The sequence below is a fragment of the Antechinus flavipes genome, chromosome 1 (assembly GCF_016432865.1).
Source record: "Antechinus flavipes isolate AdamAnt ecotype Samford, QLD, Australia chromosome 1, AdamAnt_v2, whole genome shotgun sequence".
Lineage (NCBI taxonomy): Eukaryota > Metazoa > Chordata > Mammalia > Dasyuromorphia > Dasyuridae > Antechinus > Antechinus flavipes.
The window spans coordinates 459,836,886-459,850,669 of record NC_067398.1 but is presented as its reverse complement, the minus strand read 5'-3'; positions in this window follow the sequence as shown (position 1 = coordinate 459,850,669).

Genomic DNA, 13,784 nt, shown 5'->3' with positions numbered 1-13,784 from the left:
AAATGTTCTGTTCTGTATATACATTTGAATTATGGTACTGAAACAAGTTACTGTGATGGAAGTGAGTTTTCATTTTAAAAGATAATAATAATCATATCATCAGAATATAGATTTTTAGAGCTGAACAGTATTGTGATGTCATCTAGACAGAAATCCTTTTCATAAATGAAGAAACTGACACCCAAGGAGATGAATTGACTTTCTCAAGATTATATAGTTTCAGAAAGGAAACTTGAATACAGATATTTCTCTGCAGTGAGTTAATCAATGAGTATTTTTTAGCCATGTTTTATGTGTGAGATGACAGCTGGGTGGCTCAGCAGATAAAGGATCAGAAGTCAGGAAGACAATTCAAATCTGACTTCAGGCACTTACTAGCTGTGTGATCCTGGGCAAGTCCTTCACCCTCTATTTACCTTAATTTACTGGAGAAGGAAATGGCAAACACTCCAGTATCTTTGCCAAGAAAAACCTCCATACAGGTCACGAAGCGTTAGCCATGACTAAATGATTGAACAACAACATAGGTATCAGACATTATGGTAGGGTCTAGGGATGCAAATATAAGAGGCAAACAGTTCCTTGGCCTTTGCTTGGCAGAGTCAATATGTCCATAAATAAATAAATGCAGGATATGTACAGAATTAATGCTGCATGATGAGGGGGCCACTAATAACGAGGGGGGACAGGCAATCAGGAAAGATCATTTGAAGAGTGCAGAAATTGAGGCTTGAAGGAATAATAAAAGGATGGAATCACAAGAGAGATCATTCCAGCTTTGAGGAGCAGCCTGAACAAACCCATATAATGGGGACATGGAATGTTGTTTATGGGAAATAGCACATGACCACCTTGCCTATAATATATAGTATATAAATGAATGAATGAATAAAAAGCATTTATTCCCTTTATGTGCCACTCATCATGCTAGTCACTGGGAATGAAAATAAAATAAGACAGTGCCTGCCTTCAAGAAACTTATGTTCCAATTGAAAAAAAGAGCATATATGAGAAAATGGTGGTCAGGGGAGGGAGTTTGATTGCAGAATAATGGAAATTGTGAGGGGAGTCATAGGTTAATCCATTGTCACATTTTTTGCACAAGCAATGGGAAATTATACTTACTAGAACAAGAGATGGAAAAGTGGGATGGGAACACATGTATATGGTAAGGATTGATAGATAAGAAGCATGGGACAGACATAATGGATTAGAAGATTTTATACGTGGTCATTAATTAGTTACAAGGACAGTTCAGGCCCAGGGCAGAGTCTGAAGTTGAGAAGATTTACTCTTCCCAGAAGTCTTTGATGATCTGGTCCTTAGAGGGTGCTATTCTAGAGGTGTGGGTGGAACTGAGGAATATGGAAGAGACAAAGCAGATGGCAAGCTATTGGTGATGGTTAATGAGGGAGAATAATCTGAATTCAATTTGGAAAAATATTCTGCAGATGGATTGCGAAGGGCTTTTAAATGTCAAGCAGAGAAGTTTGCATTTTATTCAAAAGGTAAAGGGAAGTAATGATGTTCCTTGAAAAGGAGAATGACATTGTCAAATTTGTATTTTAGAAATATCGATTAGGCAGCTATGTAAAGGATAACTTGGAGAGGAAAGAGCTTGAGGCAGAGAGAAGCATGGAAGAAGTAATACTAGTCTGGACTAAAGTTGTTGTGGAGTAAATAAAAAGAACATACAAGAGATGTTACAAGTTGGAATTCTCAAGATTTGAAAAATGGATGAGTGATCAGTGATGGTGAGAAGGCAATATTAATTTCTGGATTTCACACTTGGATGAATGGGAAAATGGTGATGCTCTTAAAAGAAATAGGAAAAGTGTGAGGAAGAGTAGGGTTAGGGGAAAATATAATGAGCTCTGTTTTGTGTTTGAGTTAACTAGAGTAATCCCAGTCAAATAGGTAGGAAGAGAATCAAAACTGAGCAATGAAATGAAAAACCCAAGGACAAGAAAGTATCCAGAAAAATACTGAGTGGTTAGTAGTGTCACATGTTGTCAAATTGTTAAGAAAAATGAGGCCAATGAATGTATCATTAAAGGGATTATTAGTGACTTTAGAGAGAGGGATGTTTCAAGAAAATAGTAAAAACAGAAGTAAGATTATGGGAAGGGATGAGAAGTGAATGAAAGGTAAGCAAATGGAGGCAAAAAAGTATAGATTACATCCTTCTCCCAAGCTTTTTTGTCTGGTACAGTTATCGCCCCAGGATGCATGTATAACAAGGTTTAACTTATTTGGAGATCTGCCCTTGGACCCCCATGTACTCACTTGGTATGGCACAGAGTCAAGTTTCTTAGTTCTCTTTATTAAGTAATAAGAAATTAGCAAGTAGGTGGCTCAGTAGATAGAGTACCAGTCCTGGAGTCAGGAAAACTTATTTTCCTGTATTCAAATCTGACCTTAAACACTCATTAGCTGGGTTACTAGCTGCTATTCAGGTCTTTTAACCCGGTTTGCCTCAGTTTTTCATCTGTAAAATGCACTAGAGAAGAAAATGATAAACAACTCCAGTATCTTTGTCAAGAAAATCCCAGACAGGCTCATGAAGAGTAGGACACAACTGGAAAATGACTGACCAATAAGGAATATCAAAAATATCCTGATTTTACATTTCATATTGTACATTTACTTCATCAACATTGTGTACCAGAGGTTAATTATTAATGAATCAATTCCAGATTGGAGAAATATCTTAAATGAATTGCATGATGGTTGTCTACTGAATATTTTTTATCATTCATTTGGGCTGAAGCATAGATGGAGATGATAGCAAGTAGAGGAAAGATTGATAAATGTGGATTTGGAGGATCTGGATTCAAACCTTCATTTTAATTCTTATATGAGAGATTTTGGAGAAGTGATTTTGCATCTTTTGAGTCCCACTAGGTTAAGTCACTTCACTTATTTGGGACTCTGTTAAAAGAGGGTTGGGACATGATGAGCTCAGAGCTTCTTTCCAGTTTTAAGTCTATGATCCTAGGGCATGCTTATGAAATCCAGAGATGACATGAAGGAGAGGGGAGTTCAGAGAATAGGGAGGGAAATCCAAAAACAGATCACAAACAAGTTAGAATCAAATAAGACAATTTAATAGAAATAATATGAAATCTAACAATCTGTTACATAAATACGATATAGGAGAGAAAAAAGATCAAGAGTTTTAATAGCCTCAGATGTCAGGATAAGTCACCAGTGTGACAAGACAGTCAAATAACATTTGGCATAGTGGATTCAATTATCATCTTTATGTAGATGACTTTCAGATTTACTTAATCAGTCCTGATCTCTCTCCTGACCTTCAGTCTTAAATCACCAATTGCTTATTAGATTACTTGAACTTAAACCTGACACATCCATAACTGAACTAATAACCTTCCTCCAAATCCTCCTTACTTTTTAAGTTCCCTATTACTGTCCATCGTACTATTATCTTCTTGCTCACACAGTTTAGGTGCCATCTTTGACTTCTCATTTCCTCTTGACTTCCATATTCAACATGCCAAGTTATGTTAATTTTAGCTTCATTTGTTGAATGGTGAGCAACTCTTCATGATTCCATTTGGGGATTTCTTGGCAAAGATACTGGAATGTTTTGGTATTTACTTGCCAGCTCATTTTATAGATGAGGAAACTGAAGCAAATAGGGTTAAATGACTCATTCAGTGTCATCCAGGTAGTAATTACCTGAGGCTATACTTGAACTCAGGAAGATGTTTTCTTGATGCAAAGTCTGGCATGCTATCTACTGTGTCACCTAGCTGCCTTAATTTCATAATTTCTTTCCTATATGCCCCCTCTTCTCCTCAGATTCTACTACTACTATTGGTCTAGGTTCTCATCACCTCATTTTGGAGCTATTGAATTAGTCTTTTAATTAGTCTTGTTCTAAGTTTCTCCCATTCCACTCCATCTTTCACTCATCTAAATAAATGATTTTCATAAAGAATGTATTTGACTCATATTACCTCTTCCTCCCTCCAACTTCACCAGTAAGCTTCAGAGGTTCCCTTTTATCACTAGGATTAAAGATACTATCCTTTTGCTTTTTAAAATCCTTCATAACCTAACCATTTCCTTCATACCAGTTCTTCTTGGGACAATTAACTTTTTTGTCTCAGGTAGTTTTAATTTGTGATTTCTTGAAATATGGCTCTGAAAAAAAAGGATTTGATAAAGTCCTTTGGGATTGAAATGGAGCAACCTGACTATATTTTCGAAATCAAATCATTTTGACTTTTGCTGATAGGTCCTAGCCCACAGTACAATGAGCAGCTCACTTGCTCATTATTTGGATTGTGATAGCCCATAGTGAGTGTGAATAGCAATTGTTTTTATTTTGGTGAGAAATTGAGGATCTTCACCTCCCAAATTTATGCTGTCATGAAGGCAAATTAGGACATCATTTACCTCAATTCGTCCCTTACCTTCACTTACTGAATGGGTGTTGCCTCAGACAAACTAAGACCTGGGAAATATCATAGCTTAAAAAGACCAAGATTTCTCACTGTATCCATGGTCATCACCAGTTGTCTTGCCCTATGTCTTGCCACTGGACTCTGATGACTGGAGAAGAGAATGAGTTTAATGATTTTGCACACACCTCCCTCACTTAAATCCAATTGTCTTGCAAGTCAAGACATCATCCCCTTGAGTCATTGGTTCTCTTTGGGAAGGAAGGATTAACAACAATCCCAGTTTTATTATCCTTTGTTCATTCTCTGTGATTCAGTGACACTGGCCTCTTTGCTATTCCTTGAACAATCCCCTTTATCTCCTGACTGTATATTTTCCCTTGCTGTTCTCTATGCCTGGAATTCTCTCTCTCTTCATCTTTGTTTCTTGGCTTCCTTCAAGACCCAGACACAGCCCATCTTTTACAAAACCTTTCCTGATCCCCATTAATGATAGTTCCTTCTCTTTATGGTTATTTCAAATTTATTCTGCATATATCTTGCTTGTACATAACTATTTGTATTTTGTTTTCCTCATAAAATCATGAGCTTTTTGAAAGCATGGACTGATTTTTGCCTTGTTTCATGTACTCAGGACTTAACACAGTGCCTTATGTATTATAGGTACTTAAAATGCTTGTTAATTAACTTGATTGTGTCTAAAATGATGAAAGTACAGTAATAATTGAAGTTTAGACTATATCTATAATATAGAGTACAACATTTTGGAAAAAATATTGACATGTTGGAGCTTGTCCAGAGGATGGAGATGGATGTAAAGGTCCTATAAAAACATGATATACAAGGATAAGTTTAAGGCATTGGGAATGTTTAGCTTGGAAAAGAGAAGATTTAAGGGGCAAATGATACTTTTCTTCAAGTATTTAAAGGGCTGTCATGGGAAAGATAGATTAGACTTCTACTTGGCTTCAGAGGACAGGATTAAGAATGATGGACGTATTCTAAAGCTTTAGATTTTCTATAATAGCCACTTTCTTAAAAGTTAGAATTTAGCAAAGAAGAAATTAAATGAGGAATTTCAGAAGGTAGAGGCTACATTTGAATGTAAGGATGGGGAGACAATTATCACTCAAATAATGGTTTAGACTAAATGAATATTGTAACCACTCCCAAATCTAAAACTTGGGTGATTCTTTTGAAGGGGGTGAGGGGGGACTGCCCATGGAAGAATGAGGTCCAGATATTCCTCCTGAAGCTGTGTTCATTAATATAGATGGCTGAGAGATAGAAAGGCTTTGATGCTGAAGTTTCCCAAAATACTGTTTAACAATAGAGTAGAAAAAAGCAAGAGAGAACATTTTTTTTCAAAGGAGCAAGGATATAGCTCCTATAATTTTTTGTAACTTATTCATCAGGTTACAAGATTTAAAAATTAAAAGGTGACTAGAGTCCACCTAGTCCAGCCATATTATTTTCCAGATGAAGAATATGAAGCCCTCAAAGAGTTAAAATGATTTACTCAGGATTATGGAGCTAGGAAACAGTAGAACCAGTATTCTAAACAAGTTCCAAGCCAGAGATCTTTCCATTATACCATTCTCTTCTTTTTATTCTGGTTTGAAAGCCCATATTCTACCACCAAAGTTAAAGGAAACCCTTGCCTATTTTTCAGACTGAAAGAAAATAGGTGACTTGTATTATGGGATTGATAGGAATTTTAGATAGGTATCATTATTATCAACCCATAGATGGTGCAGTGGGTAGTATGTTGGACCTAGAGTTGAAGACCAGTTCAAATTTAATCTCATCCACTTACAAGTTGTATGACCCTGAATAAAGTTACTTAATTTCTGCTTGCTTCCTCATCTATAAAATGGGCATAATAATAACACCTGCCTCCTGGGATTGTTGTGAGAATCAAATGAAGTAATAATTATAAAATTATTAGCACAGTGCAATAAGCACTATATGAATGTTGTTATTAGTATTGTTATTATATAAATGAGGAAACTAAGGCTCAGAAAGATTGGATAGTGTTCCTCTCACCAGAGTTATCAAATTTTACTTTGGTCTAGTGCTATCTTTGTAATGTGGAGGAAATACCAAACAAATAAACATAATGATGCTCAAGTTTCCCAAAATACTATGTTTAGCAATAGAGAGTAGAATAAACCAAGAGAAAAGCTTTTTTTTCAAAATAGAATAATATACAGACATATAAAATTATTTTAAAATATTACTTTTTGACTTTGAGAGGCAGAATAGAGCAAAGAAGGAAACATTATATCTATAATAAGGATGACTGGTTTTCAAATTCTGTCAGACTTTAACTGAGGATACCTTCCATTTACTCTGTGTGCATCTTGAATGTAAATTATTATATACATTCTTTCTCCCTCATTAGAATCTTAGCTTTTTGAGAGAAAAGCTTATTTTTTTTTTCATTTTTTAAAATCCCTAGTATTTAACATAGTGCCTGGCAATACTACTTAATTAGTGTTTGTTAATTAATTTATTGTTAAATCCTAGATAAGTTTAAAAAAAAACTCTCAGCCTCAGTTTCCTTATCTGTAAAATAGAATTGTTGATAATTATAACTGCCTCATTACAATAAGGTTCAACTGAGAAAGCAAAATGGTTTGCAAACTAAAGGTACTATATAGATGATAATTTTCATATAATCTATACAACCCACATCTTCAGCCTTTGGTAGGAAGCTATATATATAGAGAACAAAAATGAAAGATGTTTTTCAGTTTTGAACTTTTAAATCTGGATGAACAAAGATGTGGAGGAGAAACTCATTCTTAAATTCATAGTGTTCTAAGCGAAGAGTAGTGTTTGTTTCTTTCTCAGGGCTGGGGAACTAGAGAGAAAGGGAAGGGAAAGATGCAGAGTCAGGGTCACAGAGTATGGTTGTCTTTTCCTATCTGGTTGTTCGTGGCTTTCAAAATGTCCTTGTTAATGAGAGCATTTGAAAAATGACTTGTAGGGTGATAATCTATAGAATTTGATGTAATTATTGCTCACTGCAGGGCTGCACTGGCAAATGACAAGGGCCCATATTGAAGCGGCGTGTGGAGAGGACTGAAGCACTATACCAGCTGCATTTCCCTGGCTTTGTCCCAAGTAGTCCTGAAGGGATATTTTACGTGATTTCTAAGGCCACCTGGGGTTATTAGTCCCTTGAGAACCTCCACAAGACCCATTATTATCTTTTCCTTTGCTCCCCAGGTGTCTTAACCCAGAGCCTTCTTGGAAAAAATGCACATGTGCTGGGCTTGTGTTAAGCAGCATTGAATTGCTGTTACTGCTGATCCCTAAAAGGAAGTGATACAGTGAAAACTGGTTTTTGTCCTGGGTGAATCTGATATCTGTGTAGTCAAAAAGAAGATATTTGTATATGCTGACACTTTGGGTAACTCAAGGAATAGAGTTTAAAACTCTATTCCAGTTATGTCCACTGTCACCCTTAAAAAAAATTAATTGTATACTTCTGGTGCTGAGTTAAAAAATAAACAAAGTAAGAAATACTTGAGCATTTGGCAGGTGATGTGATACACACTGTACTTCTTAATCTAATTTATCCTTTTCCATATTTTATTTATTCTTATCTCCTGTTCCTGTAAAACAGAATGTCCTCAGGAATTTTTAATGCTCTTGTTGAAAATATAATAAAGTGCATCTTTGGGGTAGTGAACTGAAGAGTAAGAGATGAAGTAGTTAAGTGAAATTAAATCTTTATCAAGGAATAGTTTTCAAAAAAATATAACTTTAAAGTTCAGATTCTAAAACTCTGTAGCATAAAAATTGATCAAAGTTACAAGCATTTTCTTCCATATTGAGCTAACAATCAATTTTGAGGACTAGGCCATACTTTTGAATTATTATTAATGTTGATTCATTATAGCAGAAATAGAAGTCTTTAAAATAAGCATAGAAATGGATCATTCTGCACTTAAAACAAAACAACACAGCTCTTAGTCTTCCATGGAAATTAAACTCTGAGTAAAATGAATGGAATCAGCAACATTTTTTTTTAAATAAGTTGGCATAACTTATCACTGAGATTGGTTAAGTAAACCAAGGGTTATTTTCAAGGTTATATTACAATATATGACATATTTATAGCTTCTTGCCTTGTATTTGCATTTGTGTAAAAGAGACAACATGGAGTTCTCCTGAAGCCAGAATACATTTATTCATTGTGAAAAAAGAAAGCCAAAGTAGAAAGTGGAAGAGTCAAAAAATTGACAGAGGATAAAATTACCTGGAGTTCAAAAATCATATGAATAAATAGAAATAAAATACAGCTTTGAGTTACTCCTAAATATTGGTGTTTTATTCAGTAAACAGTTGTGTATATATTAATGATTATAGAGTACAATGAGAGGCAGCATAGCTTATGGAATAGAGAGTCTGACTTAAAGCTAGGAAGACTTGAATTTAAATCCTGCCTCTGACACATATTGGCTGTGTCCTAACTTTTCTAGTGCTTTAGACAACTCCTTTGGACTATAAGTTGCAAAGAAGTTACTGACCAGTATTGATAAATAGAGTTTCCCTACTTGGGACCTCCTAACACCAATGAAATCATAAATCAATTATATATACATATCTATACCTACTAATAGAAATATGAATAAATATAAACATATTCATATGTATACTTTGCTATATTTATCCATATCTTTATCTAAGTATCTATACACATATGTGTGTCTACATGTACATATATGTATACATGTATCTGTAATGGTTTAAACTGGGTCATAAGAACCCAGTTCAATAACCCTTGTATCTACTTACCCATAGGAGTGGCTTGTGTTGCAGGGATAGATTTGAATAGGTAAGTTATGGAACGCCTCATTATATTTGTCCAAGGACACTGTGATTTCTACCTTTGAGTAGAATAGGAGGAAGACTAAAGCTATATGCTCATTCTCCCACTATCCCATCTCCAAGATGGGTATTAAGTTAGAATTATATTAATGTAATATACATGACATATTTGAAATCTAGGGGTATGCGGCTCACATTTTGGGATATAGGACAAATATAAATTTCCCTGTTTACTCTAAAAGAGAAGGTAGTTGTCATTTTACTTTTGGTCATCTTAGTCCTCTATCTGGGGAGGATTTAAGACAGAACTAAATTTCCCTGTTTACTCTAAAAGGTAAGTCATTTTAATTTTTGCCATCTTAGTCCCATCCCAACAAACCCTTGTTACATAAAAGATAATCATGGATAATAAACAAACATTTATTTAAGTAAGCATCACACAGAAATCAGAAAAGGTATATACATATAGGGAATAGAGCAAACAGAATTCACAAGAGTAAATATGCTCTTTGACACAAGAGAGAAATACAATTCCAATTCAGCCAAAATGAGAACCACCACACCAAAAATGTATACATCAGGGCAATTGTTGATAGGATAGATTTTCCCACATGCCTAGGGACTCCTAATAGTCACTCAAAAGATTATGTTTTCCCTTTTGTCTCTTTTCTATTTCACTTCCCTCTCTCTAGTCTTCCCATAACTTCTCTATCATTTAGGAATTTTATCTTTCTCATGGGGATCACATACATTGCTATAGACTCATGAGTCTATCAATTAATCAGAAGTCATATCTCTTTTGTGAATTTTATATAGCAAGCAGTATCCCAAGTTTGTCCTTCAAAAAAGCACCAAACCTGTAGGGGCTGATAATATTTATATATTAGCACATATATACATACATATGTACATAGTCATATAATATATAATATGTACTTATATATTATATATGTGATATATGCATGTATCTATATGTAAATATGAATATACATATATAGTGAATGGCTAAGGCATAGATTCCCACCTAAAACTACAGCAAGGGAGAAAAAGTTGCTATGAATTCTACATTTATGAATCTTCTTTGTTTCATTATTACAATGAATTGTCTTTGATTTAAGTAAGGCCTTATGCCGTATTAAGAAACCTCAGAACATGACAACAATTGGCTGAGCTTTGTTCCTTGGTATAAAATGTAAGGCTTGTGCAATTCAAATATACTTGTGAAATCCAAACACTGGTCTCATTTGCTCATGATTGCTAATGGTCTAATTACAGACTCGCTTCTTCATGCAAATAAAAATTGGATGGAATAGAAATATAAGGAAATAGAGTGGCTGAACTATCTCAAATCCATTATGAAATCAGAATTACTTGGATTAAAAAAAACAACAGCTCAGATTTTATAACACAGAGACATAATTAACAAACTGGGTAATTTTTCCCTGTCATGGATATTTTTCCTTAGCTATAAGAGAATTTTTTCCTCAGCTATAAATTCAGTCAGATATAAAGAATTGAAAACACATGAATGTTTGGGCAAATGTATGGGTCATTTGCCAATTTTTTTCATCTTTTATTGAGGTGTTCAGCATTGCATAAACACGGTTATGCCAATGAGAACAAGAATTACAGACTGTATCTATGGGGACCACTGAGTTTTACCCTATTTCATAATGCATGGGGCCTCTAAATAAATTGTTTAGCTCTTAAAATAACAATTTTCTAATTATAAAACAGAGAAAGCTAAAGTATGTGGATGGGTTTTTTGAGAGATAGTATTATAACAGGGTAAAGATCTCACAGAATCTAAGTTTGAATCTCAGCTCAGCTGATTTTCTGGCGACATCTCTAGCCTTATGTTTCCTCAAATGAAGATTTTGGACCAGATGACCTCAAATGTCCCCAACAACACTAGATACATGATTCCAAAAATATCACCATTAGAGGGAAATACAAAAGCTCATTCACTATGCTATCTTCATATGTGAAGGTAGCATTGTTATACTTCAAGTAAGTAGATAATTACAATATGTCTCCCATGTCATTTTGAGCTCTAAGCTGTCAACAGGCCATTATTGAGTGTCTCTGAAAAATAACAGTTCTTGCATATTTCTAGTTTTAAGTACATGTGAGCCAAAACCCAAGGATTGTATTTACTGTGAAATATGTACCTGGGATCTTGGTCATGTATAAATATGGTTAAGTTTTATTTAAAAAAAAGTAAAGTGTGGACACAAAGTTTAATAAGAGATCAAGATTCTATAGGACATTGGTGAGCACAGTAAGCAGTTATCTGAGAGTATTGAACAATTCTGTGCGTTTATTACTGAGCATCTGTCAGAAAGGTCCTCAGAAGGTTAAGCTATTTCTAAATACCTTTTGGCTGAGTTGTCAATGACATAAGGAGTTGCTTACAAACATCCAGATTGGATCTAAGAGAAGGTGGTATAGGACTGGAATTGTATCAGACCAAATTAGTAATGCCTTCTTGATTTCTGCATAAACAAAACAAACCACTCATATCAATTACTATTTATGAGTAGGAATAGGAATTAATATGGGTCCAAAAATGAATCTGGTTTCCCCAGAGCATGATTTGAGGTATTACTCTTTCCACTGGACTAGTGGCATTGGTCCATCAAGACTTCAAGGAGTTTTGGAGATCAGAGTTTAATCTTGTTCTTTTGATCATTTCAACACATTAAATTCTATTCTCAGTAAACAATTACCCATAGTCACTACTGTCATACTTTGTACTCCATTTGCACTATATTTCTTATGAACTTCTTTCTGTTGACATGGTATTTTCTGTTCCCTGTCATCATTTCTTCTTTCAGTTTAATCGTAAGTTTGAACAAATTATCTAACAACTCAGATTCAGCCATCTCATCTGTAAAAGGGGAATGATTTGCTTGTTCTTTCAATATTACAGATTTGTAATTTTATCTTGTAACACATGTATATGCTTATATTTCAGGTTTCCCCGCTTTGTTCTAACCTCCTCTCTTCCCAATAGATTGCAAACTCTCTGCAGGCAAGTTTTGTTAATTTTGCCATTGTTTACCTAACATGAGACATTGAATGTCATAAGGGTTTGTTGAATACAATTGAAAATATTTGATAGTGTTTTATAATCATACATTTCTGGATAAATGTAAACTGAAAGACAGCTTCTTCTTTGTCCTTTCTGGAAGAGGATCAGTAACATTAGGAGTGTGGTATCTTGACTTACATGTGAATTGGATTAAAGTGAAGCAGAGATATATAGTCATCAGCCCCCCTCTCTCCTCCAGTTTAATACAATTGGGTATCTTTGATAGTATTTGTAATTTCTATATAAATGTAAACTGAAATAGAGTGGATATAGGGCTCAAACCAGATTTAGGAAGATATGACTTTAAGCCCTCACCTCTTCTTATACATCCTAACCTTGCAAATATGAAGTCTCTTAATATGGCATAAGACCTTCCTTAAATCAAAGACAGTTTATTGTAGTAATGAAAGATTTGTGAATTTAGAATTCATAGAATCATTTTTTTCCTAGTTGTACTTTTAGCTGTTTATCTATGTATGAATTATTTTATATGCACACACATGCACATGTGTGTGTGTATATATCCACACACACACATTTCATGTCTTAGTGTACCAGGCTAACTCTATAAGACTATCAGTCAGGGTAGCTAGATGGCAGAGTAGATAAAGTTCAATAGATAAAGTAATCAGAAAGATATGAGTTCAAATACAGTCTCAGATACTTCTTAGCTCTGTCAAGTCACCCAACCACAATTTGCCTCAGTTTCCTCATCTATAAAAATTGCATCTGCCTCCTAGAGTTGTTGTGAAGATTAAATCAGACAATAATTATAAATCACTTTGTATAGTACCTGAACCTGTACAGTTAGTGCTTGTACAAATGTTATCTATTATTATTGTAGAGGAAATTTTGTACTAGGAGGTGAAATTGCAGGTACACTCCAAAAATAAAAGCTATTTGTAAGACCACGTATTAATCTTTGTATACAGTTTTCTTATCTCTTGTCTTAGATGTCTGTGTTGAAGAGTCCAGATCCTGTATTTAAGGATATGCATTCAAAACCTACCTCTGTCATTTACTATCTGTTTGATCTGGGGAAATCATGCCATTTCTCTTGCTTTCAGTTTTCTCATCTATAAAATGGGGGGAATGGATCATATACGTCTAAAGGCTCTTCTAGCTCTACAATCTTTAATTTTAATTTATTTATTCTTTTATGTGTTCATCTCTGTCTTCTTCCTCTTTTTTCTCTCTTTCCCTCTCCCTCCCTTCTTCCCTTCTTCCCCCCTCTCTTTTTCTTCTTCTTTCTCTTTGTCTCTGTGTGTCTCTGTTTCTCTCTCTCTCTCTCTCTCTCTCTCTCTCTCTCTCTCTCTCTCTCTCTCTCTCTCTCTCTTTCTCCCTCTCTCCGTGATCAAAGCTACTAGTTTACACAAGAAACTAGCCCTTATTTGTCCTTTTTCTGTCTCTTTCTCTAC